We start from the raw sequence: 6,000 nt of genomic DNA on the forward strand, positions 1-6,000 counted from the left end.
AAATCCTCTGCATCCACCACATCTGTTCCCAGGATGACCAATTACAACTCAGAAAGACCCAGTTCATCTTCTTCTTCCACGATCACAAATTGCCTTCCCACGTGGTTGACAAAGCCCTCCAATGCATCTCCTCCACTTCACACACCACCGCCCTTGAACCCCACGCCTCTCAACGCAACAAGGACAGAACCTCCTGGTGCTCACCTTCCACCCCACCAACCTCTGCATAAAACGCATCACATTCTGTCACTGATGCCACCTCGAGACAGACACCACCGCCGGAGATATATTGTGCTACCCAGCCCTGCCAGCACTCCAAAAAGACCATTCCCTCCACGACCACCTCTTCAGGTCCACACTTCCCCCCACCAGCCCACAAGCCTCTCCTGGTACCTTTCACTGCCACCAAAGGAAGGGTGAAACTAGCACCCACACCACTCCAACCAAGACCCGAAGGGATCATTTCACATCCGTTAGAAATTCACCTGTACAGCTAACAATGTCATCTACTGCACCCATTGCACCCAGTGTGGTCTCCTCTTCATCAGGGAGACAGGACACCTTCTTGCAGATCATTTCAGAGAACATCTCTGGGACACCCGCACCCACCAACTTCATATCCAGTGGCTGAACGCTTCAACTCCCTTTCCTACACCGTCAAAGACATGCAGGTACTGGACCTCCTCCAATACCAAACCATTACAACCCAATGCCTGGAGGACGAACGCCACACATTCTGAGTTGGGACCCTAACAGCACACGGGATAAATGTGAATTCGAACAATTTCCTAATTTCCCCTCCCCCAGGCCCAAGCCTTCAACTCGCCACCGCTATCTCGACCCATTCCATCACTGCCACTTCTGACCTATTATCTTCTCCATCCTATTCATTCATCTATTGCTTTCCAGCTATTTCCCCTCAACTCCAGACCACTTCCATTTATCTCCCAGCCCCGACTCACAAGGCTTATTCCTGATGAAGGGCTTAAGCCTGAAACTTGAATTCTCCTGCTCCTCGGATGCTACCTGATCTGCTGTGCTTTTCCAGCATCACACGACCAACTCTGATCTCCAGCATCTGCAGTCTTAACTTTATCCTTGGAATTATCAATGTCATTGGAGTGAAGATATCCCTCGATTGCAGTGATCACAGTGTGACTGAGTTTTCCATTTAATTTGGGTGAGGGCAGGTTGGATCTGAGATGAGCACTTAACACCTAAACAACTGGAATAGTATCAGATAGCGAGGTTAGGGCGGGCTGAAGTGAAGTGGAAAATTCTGTCAGAAGATTGGTCAATACAACTGCCCCACATCACCCAGATTGTAAAAGACACACAGAAGGAGCAAAGCACCTTCAGTGAAGACACAATGACAGGTAAAGTGGAAAGGAGACAATACAACACACTGAGTTGCAGTGGAATTATATATGTGAAAGGATTCGATATATAAGCTACTTTACATATGGACAGCCCTCACATTGGAAAAAGCAATTTCCTGCAGTGTAACGGCGTCATTTGCCTGTGACATCACAATGCTGAGAGACACTGACATAGTTTCTTCTGTAGCAGCGTGGCCTAGAGAGAGCATGATCGGACCATCAACCAGAATGCAATACTTCAAAGCTCTCCTCTGCGTAGTACAACTTATTTGCTGCTCCTGTTGTCAGATCTCAATCGCTTCACAGTGTGTCTTCTGCTTCCTGCTTCACGGAAACACTTGAAACGTGAACAAATCACTCGTGTTTACACTTTCACCAATCTTTTGCAGCTCCCGAGTTGGCACAGGTACGAGTAACCGATTGGCCTTATCGAGCGCTCTCACACTGGTATGATCTGAATAATAAAGTGCACAGTGTCTGATCTGCAGAATGTCCCCACGCGAGACGGTGTTGTTTATCCCATCCCCGTGGACTGAGCTGTCTCTATTGGCAGAGTATTCAGCCATTTCCCTCCACTTGCAGGCATTCTGAGGGCATGTAAGTGCGGATATACTCTGAAGCTTCCTGTCACGGGCACAGCCAGGTACAAGAGCGCCGCTGGAACTTAGCATCTTTGATTGCGAACTTCCTCCAAATATCATTTATTTGAGAGAGAGAAAGGTGCTGAGCTGGTGGGAAAGCGAGAAATGGGCTGTGGACTCTCTTCCCTCAGTAAAGTTCAAATAAGTGCATTTTTGTGCAACCCATTTGATGTGCAGAATGAATCTTTGCAGAACAATCCTGCAGAAAGGCTTTTGTTTCAGAGGCGTCGGCTTCGTTGCTGCAATCGGGCATCAGTTAACATCTGAGTCCCAACTGTCCCAGATGAAGCGACTCCAAATGAAACCCTCACTCACTGAGAACCATCCCCACAGCCAGGAATTGCGGGGTCTGCAGGCAGTCTAAAGCGGAAGGGAGGATTAAAAACGAGCCATTATTTCTCCCTCAGCCACTCTGTCACAGAGACAGGCAGAGGGACGGCAGAGACGTGGGACGGCAGAGACGTGTGACGTCATTGACGTGCCGACAGAAGCCGTTCATCCCATCGAGTCCCCGGCAAATCTCTATTGCTTGCTTCTCTCTGACGTTATTCATCATCAGTGCTGCTTGTCCTAATATTAGGGAACTGTGTCTGTGTCGAAATGCTGTCTCTGACATACTGATCCACATGTCATTCACGGCTGTTCATTTCACCGGAGGACCCTGCTGTGTGACACAGGTGGGGAATAACTGCAAGGCGTCATGTGCATGGTACACGCCACAACTGATTTTTCTCACCTTCGCCAGTGTATTCCCAGCTCAGGCAAGTGACTTTGCAAATCAGGTCATAACAGACCGACAGAGAACAGCAAAAAAATCTTCCATAACTTCAAACGTGAGTTTCCTCAAACGTATAAATGTGGCAGGTTTATCTATTTCAGATATCATTGAGTGTAAGGACGCAGAAGGCTCATCAATATGTAATGTGAAGAACGGAGCACTGTTATAGCGAAACACTGGCAGTGGCAGTACACATGCTGAAAGCTGGAATTGTCATCGAGCAGAAGATGCTTTCCATTCATTAATTTCTGGATTATGCGCCCACCACGATCCCTCTGGGCCGCTCTGTTATCGCTGACCACAGCAGTTTCCCACAGTCTTCAGGTTTTTGTAGCATGTACTTCGAGGATGACGTCAAAAGATCTTCGCTGTTATTGTGTGATGCACTGTGGTACAGATGTGTCCCGGCTGTGTCAATATAACCACCCTGTAACTTCCCAAATTCTGCTGTTTTAATTGCAATTTCAGTCAGAATCACAAAACGTGTCACATTCCAGACTGAGGCCATGCAGCCCGCCTTCGCTCTGCTGGCTCCAAGCAATGAGGAAATGACTGTGTTTTGATTGTTTGAATATCACATGTACCTAAGTACAGTGGAAAGCGTTGTTTGCGATTGGTAAAGGCGGATCAGAGTAATCAGGGACGTGCAGATCACAGCGTGAGAAAAGCAAAATTTGACCAGACTCAGGAATTCAGGTTACTACGTATAGGACGTGCGCTCAGCAGAATCCACATTGGCAAGGTCAGCAGTATTTAAAGTTAGACAATTCATTTCTCAGAGCAGCAACGGCCGAGAAGAAGCGGTTCTTGAACTTGCCTGCGTATGTTTTCAAGCTTTGGAATCTTTATCTGACCCCGATCTCATCGAAATCATATCTTCTCAGTCAAAAATGAAGTAGAGTGCAAAATTCCAAGGCTCATGAACCCGAGACCTCTCGCACGTATGTCACCTGTCTGAGGCAATATCACACCCGAGACAAATGAGCCTCAACGGCGCCAGATGTGGTAACCATTATTCAGGTGAGTGTTTTTTTGGTTAACTAAGTCAATTTCTGCTGTTTCAGAGTGAAAGAAGCATCGAGTTTTCATCACAGCTCTTTTCCATTCTGACTTGCTTCTCCTAGGAGGCTCTGCTTGCTGCTTTCCCGGAAAATGGCGTTCTTCATTGATAACTGGACGAACTCACCTTCCATTGTCACGCAGTGTTGGTGGAGAGCAGCTTGAACGTGATCTTCATCTCCCTATCAAATACGGGTTTGTGGAGCGGGATAGGGGTCAGCCGGGAGTGCGAAGTATGGAAATTCTGGAAAGGTGTAGAAAAGTGAGATCGCGCATGCACAAGAAATCATCTTCTTTTGGCAACCCTTGTCCAAATAATGCGATCTGAGATAGATAGAAAATGCAGAACTGCGAGGAAAGAGTGAATCTCTCCCCATTATTTGGGAGCAGTGTCTGTGCTTCTCGAAGTCACAGGGAGGCTTCTGCTGTCTGAATCAGAATGGGATATTACTGCAGCGAGTCCCGTCGCACGCAGCTGCTGTGCATACATTTTTCCACGTTGCCTCCAGTTCATATCAAAGATTTCACAGCTCACATCATCCCAGAGTGTCAGGGAAGAGAAGGAAGAGATTCAGACCATCATCTTAACACAATCTTGGGATCAATTGGATGTGGGAGAGCGGACAGTCTCGACTTGTTCCAGCATTTACAATCTTTGTTCGTGTGGCAACAAAAGCAGGAACCAGGAACTGTTTATATTGCTTCTTAAAACAGGTAATTAAATTTTGAAGAGCATAGACATTTCTCCCTGGTGTTCACGAAATGATCAAGAGCAGAACACGGTTCCCTGAGTATGGTCTGACGTCTGGGTTATGGGCCCAGGGCACTCCCACTGTGATATTCTGTTCACAAGATCTGACCACATGGAAAGAAATGACACAGTGACAAGATCGATTGAATGGGATTCCATGAAAAAAAGAAGCCGATGGAATGAAAAGAGCCATGAGAGCGGGAATGTAACATTATCTGTGAGGAAGTTGTTTCCCAGACTCGAGGAGCGTGCACAGTGCTTTTTCCAGGGGTCAATGTCTGGATAAGTAGACTGAATCAGCATCGGCTGTTATTGTACTGCATCTTTTGTACAATGTTGCAAAAGCACCGGCCTTTTGTATAGAGGGGACAACTTCAAAATCCTCAATGATGCAAAGCACACAAATGAGGTGAACAACAAAGCAACCACAGAAACTCGTTTTACGTCATGGGGTAAACGCCCCTGCTCAATTTTCACTCAAATTCGCTCTCTTTCAAAGTCCTGAGCCTGAGATTCAAACAGTGAATGGTGTATGTTAATAAAAACTGCTCGGATCTCACAACTTCAGTATTTAATACGCCCCTACATGTATGTCTGACAACAGTAATTGGTCACTCACTGTGTTACTTCAGCACACGTAGAGAAGAAATAAATATAAGAACTACAGACACGTATGTGACTGGGGTTTGACCCGATGCTGCTGCAGCCAATCGATTCAGCTGTAATTAAAATTGCATCCACCTTTCCCGTGTCGGTAGTAAGATTGCACAGCTTAGTGGTGAGTTTTCATGCAGTTGAATTGGACCCAGCATTCTTTCTCGTGTTGAAATTTACTGAGATATAAAGGCATGGTGAAAGAGATGGTAGAGTTTACTAGAATATAATGACGTTAGGAAGGACACGGTCAGATTTCACTTGATACAAAGTCGATAGAAAGGACAGACATGACGCTTACTTTGAGATAACACCACTAGAAAAGGAAATAGCAGATTTAACGGGACGGTGAGATAGATAAAGAATCATGCGGGAGAAACCAGGAAAGAATTATCAGTGTCTGAAGGGAGGTTATCCAGCTGATGTGACGTTGGTAAGACGAAATCTGAGGGGAATTCCTTCGTTTAGGTGAGTGGAAACTAAAGCTTGAAGGTACAAAACCAACGGGGAATGATGTAGACGTTTGGAGCGGATTTTTTTATTCTGAGAATTATTGAAATCGAAGATGAATTTTCAGAAATAAAAACATTTTAGGTGCTGATTCCATTATATATCAAATGTCGTGTGCAGACACACAGGGACTGAATTTAACAGCGAGAGAGATTCTGGGCTGCCTGGATGGCGAGGCAAAAGGTACATACTCTCGAAGTGGATAACATTCTTCGGAAAGAAATTGCA

The sequence above is a fragment of the Chiloscyllium plagiosum genome, unplaced genomic scaffold (assembly GCF_037043375.1).
Source record: "Chiloscyllium plagiosum isolate Xiang-an unplaced genomic scaffold, Cpla_swu_hap1 HiC_scaffold_33, whole genome shotgun sequence".
Lineage (NCBI taxonomy): Eukaryota > Metazoa > Chordata > Chondrichthyes > Orectolobiformes > Hemiscylliidae > Chiloscyllium > Chiloscyllium plagiosum.